We start from the raw sequence: 13656 nt of genomic DNA, 5'->3' as shown, positions 1-13656 counted from the left end.
ATTCGCGGCAATGGTTGGCGCACAGCGTGTTATGCGATGAAGTTCTGTTTTTTACAGTGTACCTGCTACCTTTTCTTTCTTGCTTGCTTTACCTACGAATGATAGGGTTACCGCTTCTAATTCGGTGAGCGATGGGAGGGTACGCCTTTTTGTAGCAATTTGGATATATGATAATTTCTCCTACCACCCTTTATGAGACGCTATGTCGGGTTAGGTGGTAACTATAGAAGTTACCACCTTTTCACGCCCTTTTTGCTTAGAGTGCACTGTCAAGGGTTGCAGTCACTGAGGTATTTCTCGAATCTCGAGATTGTATAGTCCGCACATTGAGAGTGGGAAGGTGACAGATGCCGGGCAAACAGGAATATTCCATCCACCTGTCTTGTTAAGGCGAATATTTTGCGTGTTTGCTTTAAAAGCACGCAATCGTGCTCTAACCCCCGAATTCATAGCTGTGACTTGATCTCGACTTGATTTGCAGCTGCCTTGGAAGAGTGTCGACAATGCACTTCACAAACCCCCTCCTCGGCTTCAAGCGTTCTTACGCAGCGAGTTCGACTTGACACGTGTGGTGAAAATTGCAAGTCAGCGCCGGGGCTATACCTTCAACTCGACTTGGATAGCGCTCCGATACGGCAGCTTCGGGAAGCCACACATGGCACTCAAAATCTGCCCTCGTCTTGGCTTTACATGAGCTGATACGTCATCAATTTGTTTACAGGGCATTTGCGCAAGTGTTGGCGCCAAGACGACAGGTGCAACACATGTTATGAGTCCTGACGGTAAGAAATGTCGTGTTTTCGTACCGCAAAGCAAATTTTAAGTGCAAAATTGTATACGAGAATCTCGCTTCCACACGCAGGTAAAGTTAGCAGGCTGCAACTTGACGAAATGAGCCAGCGGGAAGGTTCATGAAGCACGCAAACCGTCTTCAGCGAAGACAGACAGGTGTTGGCTCAGGCTCGCATAAGTCAAGATGTGACTTCAGATCAAGTCACATCTGTGAATTCGGGGGGTAAGTATCTTTTCTTCCTAAGGGTGTTATCGCAACATGATCGGTGCACAAGCACCGGCTTTTATCACGCGGGGAGCACTACGTTGTGGCTCGGAGACGTCATGCACGCCTAAGCCAATTACAGACGTCTTTAGATTTATGGGCAAAGTTGGCTTACTGTAGAACTTGACCTGTCGCGAAGTATATGAAGCGTATTGCTACGCGTATGCCTGCGAACCACGTGGTAAGCCTGTTGCCCTACAAGTAATTGCGGTACGATGCTCAACTTTTCGTCAACGATCAAGTTAATTGACTAATTATTCCTTAAAACAATATAACGATAACGAACGTGATGTTCAGTTCGGCATCAACACTTCCACATGACGAACCTGACCGTTACTTCTCAAGTTGGTCATGTGGCAGTGGTGCACCCGTTGCGGAAACTCTTTGCATCACTCCTCCACCCCAATGGATCCCTTTCTACACCGGGCGGTACGCGATAGATAACAATAGAGAGTTTTAGTATATCGTCCTAAGCAGCAAAATATATTGGCCCAATATTGGCTATATATCGGCAGTACTGGTCCAAGGTTGGACCAATATTGGGCCGGTATTGCTAATGTTCAACCGATATTGGGCCAATATGTTGTGCTGCTTGGGGTACGCTATCGCCTTTGCGTACGTAAGGGATAGCGTTGATAGTTTTGCGCACGCCCATAACAGAAAGAGAGCTTCGCGCAGTGGGCGAAACCACCGACGCTATCTGTTACGTACGCTATCGTACGATGTGCTAAAACTCTCTACTATCATGTCACACGCTGAAAGAAAAAAAAAAAAAAAATATATATATATATATATATATATATATATATATATAATTTTTAAAAAAAAAACGGCACGTGCTAGCAAGATGAATCCTCATGTTGTGTCTGACGTCATTGCAGTACTGATGTCTCGCGTCACCCAAGGGGTGCAGTGCGTACCGCACCCCTTATAGTGACGCCACTGGCATGAGGAGGCATATACAGAGCGTACAAATGAGCGTTCACTGACGGAAGTTGGTGCTCTGTCATGAAAGCCTTGTCCATGTTCGCTTTTATGCGAATGTGTCGTTGTTACATGCCGCGCGCGGCTAGAACCTTCTCAATGTCGTCGGCAAGAGCGCTGGGGCACAGCCCTGGACGGTATCGCCTGAGAGGCATCCCGTTGATGTCTATTAAGAACTTTTCGAAGTTCCATCGTATATCGTTGCTGTCCAGGTGGTTGTATTCCAGCTTGTCTTTGTCGGCAAATGCAGTTTGAGGGGAAGGACATCGAGCCTGTACAGGGAAAACATAGAGGAATAAAAAAATCAAACGTTTAAAGTACCACGTTGGGCCTGTTGGCATCCTTGCATTTTCAATAGAAACGCTAAAGGCACCAGAAAGGACACACTTTAAAACCACGCGCGCACACCGTGCGTGTTGGTCGTGTTAGTCACTCAACTTATCAGGGACGGAAAGAGCTCTTGGTTACATAAGGAAGCGACGCATGTAATAAATTTATGTTGTATGCGTGCTCGGCGTGTCTGCCTGATTTTCGCGTGTGTACGACGTTTTTAGTGCTTTGATTTACAATATGACACGTTACATCATACAGAATGCATACCTAGACGACACCACATACAGACATGACATATATGACGTACGCCACACGACATGATACACAAACTCAGTCGCACGCGAAGCTCTCGGAGAACGCACGAGGCACGTTTGAACACATCCTGAGACGAGGCGCAAGTGTCTTCCCAACATGACCAGTGTACGAGCAACAATCTGAAGCATGCGGGCGCACCGCGTTGTGACTCGGAGACGTCATGTGCACGTCTTAGCCAATCGTAGACGTCTTTACGTTTGTGGGCGGAGCTGTAAGAGTTGGCTTGTCCCAAAGTATAGATAGGTACACATTAGTAAGACGTTTCCAACCACAATAGCAGGCAGGAGCTTGATGCAGATAATATGGAGCTCTTCCTTGACTTGAAACTTACCTAACCTAAAACCTTACCTAAAATGAACTTCACCACATAGCGCGCTCCTAGCCAACCATCGTCCCGAATGACAGCGTTCACCGTTCAGCTGTCATTCGGGACTATGGTTGGCTAGGCGCGTGCTATGTGGTGAAGTTCATTTACAAAACTTCATCTCTCCTTTGCATACTCTTTGCGTCACAGATGATATCAATGACGTAGAGTTTGTCGTAGACTCCCCGGAGTAGACACGTAGATTCTAGTGTTATCTTATGAGTCGGTAGCGACGTCTTCGTTTTGTTACATTCGATATTCGACGTTACGTGTGCCACTTCGGGAAGATTTCGGAAGAAATACGCACATCCGAACTCGTAGCGCGTGGGATATCCGTGGGTGGTGACTAGCATGACTGGGTGACATGACTGAAGGGGCAACAGGATCATACTCAGATTCCTCAGATTCCGATGTTTCAACTCCGAGTTTTGTCACCGTTGCACTTTGCACACAGCATGGTTAAACGTATACAGTCGGTTCGTTCAACTCTGATCACACCGATATCAGTACTAACGCATTTCCGGTAAACATTACTACCTGCAGCAAGAAGAAAACACCACATGGGCACCATATGCCATGCAGCACTCACGTTTGAGATATGAAGCCATCTGGCCGGTTTAGAGCCCAGAGCATTAACACGAGCACATTTACCCCGTTACATGCATGCATGACGATGTATATGAAGGAAAATACATTTTCCTTGCTCCATGGAAGAATAGCGTTTTTTAGTAGACTGGAAGGTGTCGGAAAGTCTTATAGTTTAATTTTTTTGTGTGAATTTTTTTAAAGAGTGGCAAGCCAAGCATTGGCTGACCTTTCTTAACACTTGACAAGAAGAAAGTCTTATGGGCGAGAATACATGCCGTCGATATAGAGAGAATCACATATGGAAGGCATGCAGTTTGTTGTTTAGAAAATACCGTCTCGCCAAGCTAAAGAGAGGCTTAAAAGTGCACGAGATACTCAGTGAAGGGCACTTCCTCCTTCTTGTTTACAGTATTACGAAATTATCGCGCGAATTAAAAAAAGAAAGAAAGAAAGAGAATAGAAAAGAAAAAGACAGTGTACGCGGTTCTCCAAACATTCATACACTCGTGATGCTGATACAGACATGCCTCGCTTATCTGTATCTCAGTTTCCCGGGACGTTCTCCATGATCGGTCGCGGGTCGGTATTGCTTGCGGTACTGCTCCTGGAGAGTCCCCCCGCCTTGGATCCGCCCGACTGCCTCCCATAGATTTTGGTCAGAGTTCAGTCACTGGAGACTACGAAAGGCGACGTTAAGCAGCTTTTACCTTGACCTGGCCACCTTGCCACCAACTTGCTGGCGTCCTCGACTGGGATCGAACCGGCTACCTGGGGTTCAGTAGGCGGATCCGGTATCACCTGAATCTACCGAGGCCGGCAACTATGCAAGCCAATAACCATCTTAGCCAAATTTATTTCTCCTCCATTATCTCCCTTCTTTCGTTTACTTTTCATTGTAAGTCTAGCTCAGCGGCGTAGCGATGTAGAGGCTGATGTACTACGTACGGAATTTGTGGTTAAGCACCTCACTCACGTGTGTAGCCCGCCCAAAAACACACTCGCATACCTTGAGAAACGAATACAAGGGATGCTGATACCCTCCATTGACTTCAATTTTCTCGAACATGGGAAAAGCAGGGACGAAGTTGCCTCCGGGTCGCACGTATCTTACGGCATTCAGAATTTCTTCCCCAGTTCCTGGTTCTTGCTGCAAGCCAAGGGAGTAAACGGTACACGTTACGCCTAAATACACCGTTGCTGACGTATACAAGCCGCATACTCACCCAGCCGAATTGGTTGCACGGGAACCCCAGAACGGTGAAGTTGCGGTGACCGAATCGTTCCACGAGTGCATTCAGTTGTGGGTAGGCATTGGAGGAGATTTCTCAGTAGGTCGCCACGTTAACAACGAGCACCACCATGTCACGGAACGTGCATAGAGGTACCTCATGGTGGTGAAGAGTGTCGTTGAATACAAAGCTGTGCAGGGAAACTTCTGTCGGGGTGACAGTGTCGCACACGGCCGTGTGTTCGTCGACGACGTAAGCTTTCCTGCGTTTACACGGTGGTGCTAAGGACCCTGCTGCGACGCAGAGCGTACAGAGAAAGTGCCACAGTAGCATCGGAGCTATCGTCTGGAAATGAGCGTTTGTTGTGCAGGCACCGCTGAAAGCGTCAACAGGTGGTTTGGTCAACTGGTGGCGTACGGTGTATTTATCGAGCAACACCTGTTTAAGTGAGGATGCGTAAAATAGGACATCGGGTGCAGGGAAGGCACATAGACTTCTATAGTACTCTGTTATTGGGGAGCCTCGGACTTGCACAGCACGCTGTATAGAGATGCGAAATTTCCGGAAATTTTGAATCGCTCGAAAAAAAAAAAAACGTTTTTTCTTTATTTGATTTTTTTCCCGAAAAATTTGAAAAAAAATTGAAAAAAAAAAAAACGCGGTTACTGCTGAGTCGAAGCATTGTCGGTCAAGCCACAGCATACAATGAGCTAGAAACTTTAGTAGTGTTCACCCTCTAGGCATAAATGCAGAGCAGAGCATCCCATGAGACTGATGTCTACTCAGCGATAGGTAATTGGAACAACCCGTCCACTCCGAAAAGAACTCCGACATTATGTGAACGCGGCGGCGATCGCTTGGAGCAGCCAGACGGAGCTCTAAGTTAGTGGTTGTTGGCGGATTAGAGGCACCCAAGGCACTGTTGGCGGGTTGGAACGCATCGAAGGCACGAAAATTTACATTTTTGAATTTTGTCGCCTGGAAATTTTGGGCAATTTTTCCGGAGACGAGGAAAAAACCGAAAAAATACTCTTTTTTTTCCCAAAAAATTTCCGTTTTTTTTTTTTTCCGGAGCTTCAATGACTTTCAATGACTATATAACTGCTTCTCACATCCATCGACTATAAAACCCGGGATGGGCTGCAGGAGCCCATTTTAATTACGTGTTTCAGTGCATTCCGAGTGTTTGGTTGGGCCGCAGACTATTTCAAACACCGGCTTTATGTGGCTACAAGTGACTGATCATGCGGCTCGGCTCGTCTTCATATAGCTGCTGTTGCCGAAAGCACAGTTGTGTTTAGCGACTGTTTTCGTCTTGAGAACTTCCGTTTCTCATCTTCTTTTTAGAAATTATGCCGAGCAGCACCCCCCCCCCCCCCCCCCCCCAGGACATCAAGTCAGACATCAATCTTTCCACCTTTTATTATAGCAAAAACCGTTCGAAGGACAACACAGCGCCACTTCCAGTGTCGCGTTGCACATTACTGGTTTTTCGGTTGAGACATCACTTACCTGGAGCCATAGTCACCTCTACCTTTCGAGCCCCGAATGCACAAGAGGGCAGGATCGGTACGAGTTGCATGACATCCTGCATCCGCACTGTTACTGCCGAGGCTTTTGTAGCAGTGCGTCATATTGGGTCAGTGGAATGCATCAACCCCTAACCGTCAGTAAGGTGCAAGCACACCGAATTTGTCACTGAGCCGCAGTTTGTACAAAAAAAAAAAAAAAAAAGAAATAAATAAAAAAGTGAAAAGGAAGGAAGAAAGAAAGAAGAAAGACATTTCTGTCGGACAACTACAAGCCAGTAGCTGTAAGGAGGTTATCGATATCCTGCGTGATGCTAACAGGAAGGACAGTGCGGCTATAACGCCTCACAGGCTTTCCCTCGATGTTGATGAGAAACTTCTCGAAGTTCCAGCGGATGTCTCTGCTGTGTTGTGGGTTGTAGAAGAGTCTCTCCTTACTGGCAAATATTTGTTGTGGCGAAGGACAGCGGCTCTGTATCGGAGGAAAAAGAAAGAAAGAAAAAAAAAGTGAAGCTGCACTTTACGAGTCAAGGAGGACAGTAGGCAAGACAAAGTTCTGAATTTTCACGGTTCAACCTACATCTGGTGATGTTTAAAGGGCGATACTTCTATACTGAAAGCGAATAACCTCTCTATACCTGAGTGGTGGGATGGAATATTTGCTCCCACCTGTTGTTGTCGTAACCAAAGTGTTTCTATAGCGCCACTACAACCCATCTCGGGGGGAGGGGGGAGGAGGAAATCCCTGCTGCGGGACAACTCTCATGCCTTCAGATTCTTACAGAATTTACGTACACTGTACTCTTCGACAGTATCATTGCTCTATGTGAAGCGGTAGTATCATAAAAATTAATTTCTAACGTTGGGAAATATGACGTCACAGGCTGCGCGACCTGCAGCGCGTCTGGCAACATTCGCTCCCCAATATTCGGTACTCCCGCTGCGTTCCAATACCTCGCGCCCGCGAAGCCGCCTGACTAGGCAGCTGGGTAGACCCCTTTGCTTGTCACTATTGGAACAGGCTTGCCTAGCCGAGGCGCCTGTGGCGCCATCTCGTTGCTCACGCAAGAAATGCGTACGGCGCAAGTGCAGCAGGTACTAGCGTTTCCCGCTGTCAGCCATCCCTGCTGTCAGATGGTCACGCGTATAACTGGACTGCATCGATGCGCACTAGGCGGTAGCCGACTGAATAGCGGACTTGGCGAGATTTGGAACGAGACTTAACATGGCGGCACTTCCGGTTAGACCGCTAGGCAGTCGACTAACCGGGTATTGGAACGTAGCCTTATAGTTTGCTAGGAGAGGGAAGCCAACTCTCGATGACATCAGCTACTCTCGGTAAATCCGAAACTATGAAGTTTTGCGGGAGCTTTCGAAAATTCACAGAAGCGCGCGTAATGTACGCTGACGGCATTCATATATAGTTTGCGCATGAGTCTTTGAGCGGGATTAATTTATAATAAGACATAGAATACATAAATACAATACATAAATAAAAACAAATAAATCAATAAAATAACGAGTATAATTTTTTTTGGTCCGTGGGGCGTAGTTTTCTGCGTCCGTAGGATGCAACAGGATGCGGCGGAATCGGCTCAAGTATGGAAAGGATGAATAAATGGAAACAGAGAAAAAGAACGGAGAATGAAGAAAATAGTACAGGCGATACACATGGTATATGATAGATGCTTACGACGAAGCATGTAACACACATGCGCGATACATAAAGAGACGCCGCAGGGACTAACTCGGGGGATTTGAGTTAAAACGACGGACACCCGACATCGTTGGAAAGATACCGTCGCGTTAAACATTGCAATGCCTTTCCTTCTCTTCGTCTACTCACCTTTAGGTAAGCGTAGAGTGGATGTTGCTTCTCGCCGTTGGTCTCGATTTTCTCGAGGAGAGGAAACAGAAGCTCGAAGTTACCCCCTGGTCGCACGTACCTTATCCCATTGAGGATTTCCTGCCCGCTACCTGGTTCTTGCTGCACGTGAGAAACAGTCAGATGATAAGTTAGTGCAGTAAGAATGGAGAGTATATATCAAATCGAGACCCGTAAGCCTGCTTTGAGCTCTCCCGGGCGGGTAAGGATTTTATTCTTTTTTCGCATATCCGATTCTCGCACGAACACCCGGCGTACGCAGTCGTGCATTTCACCAGTGCACGTTGGTGAACATTAGGTTTATTACAGCGGGTAGCCCAAACAACGGCAAGAAACTGAAGTAAGCACAATTCTCGCACTACTTGCTCCGACACGGGAAGTGGATAGAGCGACCGGATAGCGTGCGTATCACGTGATGTCACCCTGCTTCCAAAGGAGAAGCGGAGATGGGGAGCGGCATCACGTGATGCCGCCACAGACAGACAGACAGGCACATGCCTTGTTCGAGTCCACTGAACGCATTCGGCACGAACATGGTCACATTGGCAAGGCCAACCACCCCCTCCCTTTTCCCAACCTTTCTTCCCTTTTTTTTCTTTCTTTGTTCTAATAAATATATCCCCCCCTCGAAACCACAACGTCTGTATCCCCCGTCCGACCTGTAGTACATTCCCACAAATGCGACTTTAACAGCACCTGCAAATATTATGCTGAAGTGGCAGGCTCACAAGGAGGCTACTTTGTTCCCTCAAGCTCAAGGTAACGCTTCCCATTTCAACGTCACACCAGCGCGCCCTGTGTCCTGTTCCTTTCGTAAATATCATGCGTCTGATAGACGGGTCGAGGTCGCTCGACCACCCTTTGCAAAGCAGATAAAGTCAATCAAGAAGAAAGAATCATGCTCACCATGCCGAACTGGTTGCAGGGAACTCCAAGCACAGTGAAATTCCTGTGCTGGAACTGCTTCTGGAGTGCATTCAGTTGACCGTAGGTCCAAGTCAAACCTCAGTAGGTCGCTACGTTGACGAGGAGGACCACCTGGCCTTCGTACTGCTTCAGCTCTACCTCACGTTCCCCCAGCACGTCCTTTAAGGTGAAGCTGTGCAGGGTGACGTTGGACGGTCCATCATCACAGTTGGACACGTCCTGGTCGTCACTGGCGCTGACGCGCGGGAGCACCGAGGCTCCGACGGCGCACAAAAGTGCTACCCCTAGCCTTAGTAGGAGCATCTGGAGCAATGGTGCTTCCACGCAGAACGGCTCGGATTATATATCGCAGACAGCACTTATGTAATCAGGCTAAACACGATGAGGTCGCATTGTGCCCTGCAAACGCATCGGCTTTCCAAGATAAGAACCTCTGTTGGATACCGATACCCGCTATGTAGATGTCACGTCATGAGACTATAGTATCTCAGTCACTGAAAGCAGGACTAAAGATTTTGTTTCTCGTGTAAACAGTTATTTTAGTTCTTATATTGGAACGACTTTCGTCACTAACAAAAATGCACTGTCAGCATTCTGTCGTATATTCACTGGTATTTACTGCTGAATTTTCAGGCCTGATTCAAAACTGTGAACTTAAATACAGTCTGCACTCGCTAATATGACAATCGTTAATATGACATCCTCATTTTGTGACCGTTTTTTCTAGGGAACCGTTTCTTCCCCATTGAAGCACCAGGTATTTCTCCCTCGTTATTATGACAATTCATTAATTCGGAACGGAATTAGGGTGTTTTTGCTTCGAATTTAGCGTCTATTTCGATCAAGTATTTGCCAATTCCTATAAACTTTGCAGATGCTGAAATGGCTTTCAGCATGTATAAAATGATTGTAGCTGACAACAGCATTCGCCGTCAGCTACAGATCACAAGGTATCATGTAATGCCGAAGTTTATAACATACTTTTTGTACCCATTACCCAAGAGAATAGTGTTTCCCGCTTCAAGCAGCCATTGACCCCTTGCCGCGGAAAATCGCGGGATTTACATGTCAGTGCCGCGGAATTTTTAATTTGCCGCAGGAGAAAACCAGGGGCCTTAATTATGACCACGGATTATTGACCTCACCATTTATGAACAGACCTCTCAGGATGAACGAGGGAGAACACTGGCGTTCTGCCCCTATTATGACCACCGGCCTTGCAACCCTTCATGTGTGGACGATGTCGTCCAAAGCGCAGCCCGGTTTTCAGATGAATTCATTGTGGGTGATAGTTCTTGCACAGAATGCAGTACTTAAAATGACGGGGCCGATTTCTATCGGAAATCAATTTTAAATGAACCATTAAATCATCTGCTTCTCAGAATATGTAGTAGATTCACACGCGGTGTGTGTGTGTTGGGGGGGGGGGGGAGAGGAACGATGCTTTCCGGGTGTTCCTGGTTAGTATGACAATTCGCTTTATGACCCAAAATCGGTGGGAACGGACATGGTCATATTACCGAGCTTAGACTTTACATCTAAGTTTCTTTTCGCGACGTATATAGCCACGGATTACACTATTAAAATGAGTTTCACCACATAGCAAGCTCATCATCCCGAATGACAACGTTCTCATCCCTGATTTGTTAAAAACTGGAGGCGGAACCTATTTTGTACCATTATGGACGTGCAAAATTCTACGAAATAGGCTCCGCCTCCCGTTTTCAATAAATCAGCAGCGAGAACGTCGTCATTCGGGCTGATGGTTGGCTAGGACTGGGCTATGTGGTGAAACTCATTTTTAAGAGTGTATCATTAAATTTCTTTTCTCGCGTTTTCTACACACCAGTGCATCAATTTGAATATTACTTTATTACTAACCATGCGAAGCGAAACCAAATATATTTTCGACGTGCATAACTCAAATGACCAGCATTGACAGGTCGAAACACAACGATTTTCGACTGCGTTTTAATAACGTTGCAGAACGGTTAAACTATTAAAGCGAGTTTCTCGGGCAAATCACCGAGTTGCGAGGAATATTGAATTTTCGGGATGGCAGATAATCTCGGTGTTTCCATGCCATGCTTTCTTGCTTGCTCGTTTACAGGGTGAATTTAGCAAAGGTTACACATTACGATCGCGTCGTAAAAATAGAAGGTGATGTCACTGGCGCTTCAAACTTTGCACGCTAAAAGTCATTTGCCTCAAGTTTTATTGGTATTTTTTTTTTTCAAACGGTTCATTTAGTAGAAAAAAATTTAGAAACCAAGCAATTTCTCACCCCATGCATTTCCTTATACCGCCAGAAAACCACCATGTTTTCCTCTGTCTGCTGCACGTTCACATCACCACGTGTAGGTGGCGCTGCCTGGAGCCGAAGGAAAATTAAAAGCTATGGAACAGCCAACAACCAGATGGACCAGTTGCAGGGTTTCGAGGCAGCGCCACCTACACGCGGTGATGTGAGCGTGAAGCAGACAGAGGAAAAAAATGGCGGTTTGCGGGCGGTATAGGACATAGGAAGTGCATGGGGTGAGAATTTGCTTTGCTTCTACCTTTTTTTCTACAAAGTGACAGCATTTGGAAAAAAATATGGATAAATCTTCGTGCGAATGACTATTAGTCTGCAATGTTTGAAGCGCCAGAAACGTCATTTTCTATTTTTACGACGCGATCAAAATGTGTAACCTTTGCTAAATTCACCCTGTATAGGATCACAGTGATAAGTTCAAGTTTGATTCACCATCACCAAACGCCCAAACGTGCAAATTCTGGTAACATAGAAACGTCCACAACGTTACTTGGTGTAGCTACCGTATAGTAGATAGCGCAACAATAGATAGTGATGTACAGGGATGATCACGCGGATGTGAAACCACTTCAAGGGGAAGCGTCGTGATATCGCAAAAATATATAGTAACGCGGCTATTGTTGAGTAAGGGGGTGTGTTACCACGGTTTCTCTTTTGTTCCGCTGGCTGCATACCATTTCATAGTACTCGTCGTCGATATCTCGAACATTCTGCAATGCAAACACTGGGCGTATAGGTGGAATGCTAACAGATAGACTCTAAGATAGATGTTTACAGTCGATGATTATGGTGATGACAGCAGAAGAAGAAAAGAAAAAAAAAAGAGAGAAAGAAAATAGCGGCCTCTCCGGCCGATGCAACGAAGCGTATTGCGATAGCATTGTTGTTGATTCGCTGAACTGCCAAGAAATTAAATTCTGGAAAAGCTTTACTGAGCACAGACGTCCACGCAACTGGCACCTTTTAACATCATTAAGGAACCACAAACGATGACGTACTGAACACGGTGTTCCAAATGAATCGCCCACGAATTGGCATTGAAACTGAAGATCCGCTCCCACATACGACACGGAATTGTCGGTACTTCCTCCTCCGCTGTCCTTGCGCAGCAATATGCGTTTCGCGTCCTTCACACCCCTTGTCTTTGTCGATACGCCCGCGACGAAGCAAGACGTTGCTCTCGCTGCTCGAGAATCTCTTTTGTACGTTTGTCTCACTGCGCCTTTGCATATTTTCTCCTCTGCTCCATCTCCTGTTCTTCAGTGAGAATCCGTTTTCTTCGCCGTCCCGTGACCACCTTTTGTAGCAAAACGCGGCATAGATAGCCGATGCTATACTCTCCCAGCCACTCCTGAACCCATAGCCACGTGGTCTGACAGTACGCCGCGAGCCGCGCGGGCAGTGAGCCCTAGAGCACTTCACGGGCCGCATTCTTAGGCCCTGGTCCGGCGTTCCTTTGATTTACCCGCCCGGGCTCGGCCCAAGCCCAAATAATTTCTAGGTTTCCCAGCCCAGACCCGGTTCGAGGAATTTACGGGCTACCCTACCTAGTGTATCGGGCTGTAAAAGTTGTTCGTGGCTAACTAACAGTGGGGTAAGACAGGCTGCAGCCCGACCTAGACCCAGCAATGTACGGACCCGGGCCCGTAATGTTAAACCCGAGTCCAAGCCCGGCCCGCAAAAAGAAGGGCCGGGCTTTCGGGGAAGCCCGAGCCCGCCAGTGAGTTTGCAGGCTGTGCCACTCACCAACGCTACGCGCGTTGCTGCGCCTCGCATAAGCTGCTCCACTGCGGTACTCGTGGCACCATCTATCGTCCTTCAGCGCTACTGCAGAAGTCGAGCATAGCCCACCCAGACTCAAAAGGGATAGGACATGGCTACTACTACTACTACTAAGTTTTCGCCCGCATTTTACAGAAAATACTGGGAGATCACAATAATGTGATTGCGTTCATAACCAACTAAATGTTAAGAGTGGCCAGCCTGTAGAAGGGCCTAAGGCTTGCTACTATTTGCTCTTCATCCGCATTTACGATATCATCGTTTCTTCCCTTGATCATGCGCGTTACATACGATAAATTAGCCAGTATTGCAGTACATATATAGTGTGTCCGCACAGTGCACTGTGCAG

At 46.9% G+C, this 13656-nt stretch overlaps 1 long non-coding RNA gene and 2 pseudogenes across 1 annotated transcript in view; 1 reads left to right on the top strand and 2 right to left on the bottom strand.

Moving 5' to 3' along the window:
- Positions 1-867: 867 nt before the first annotated feature.
- LOC135368811 (uncharacterized) overlaps positions 868-13656 on the top strand; it is a 342797-nt gene continuing 330008 nt past the window's right edge. The window contains exon 1 of the long non-coding RNA XR_010414874.1: positions 868-1015. This is a non-coding gene — a long non-coding RNA (uncharacterized LOC135368811). The remainder of the gene's footprint in view (positions 1016-13656) is intronic.
- Positions 1896-5250, bottom strand: LOC135367943 (glutathione peroxidase-like; annotated as a pseudogene).
- On the bottom strand, positions 6275-9553 carry LOC135367942 (glutathione peroxidase-like; annotated as a pseudogene).

Source organism: Ornithodoros turicata, chromosome 9, assembly GCF_037126465.1.
Source record: "Ornithodoros turicata isolate Travis chromosome 9, ASM3712646v1, whole genome shotgun sequence".
In the NCBI taxonomy this organism is placed as follows: Eukaryota; Metazoa; Arthropoda; class Arachnida; order Ixodida; family Argasidae; genus Ornithodoros; species Ornithodoros turicata.
This window is presented reverse-complemented; position numbering and strand designations above follow the sequence as displayed.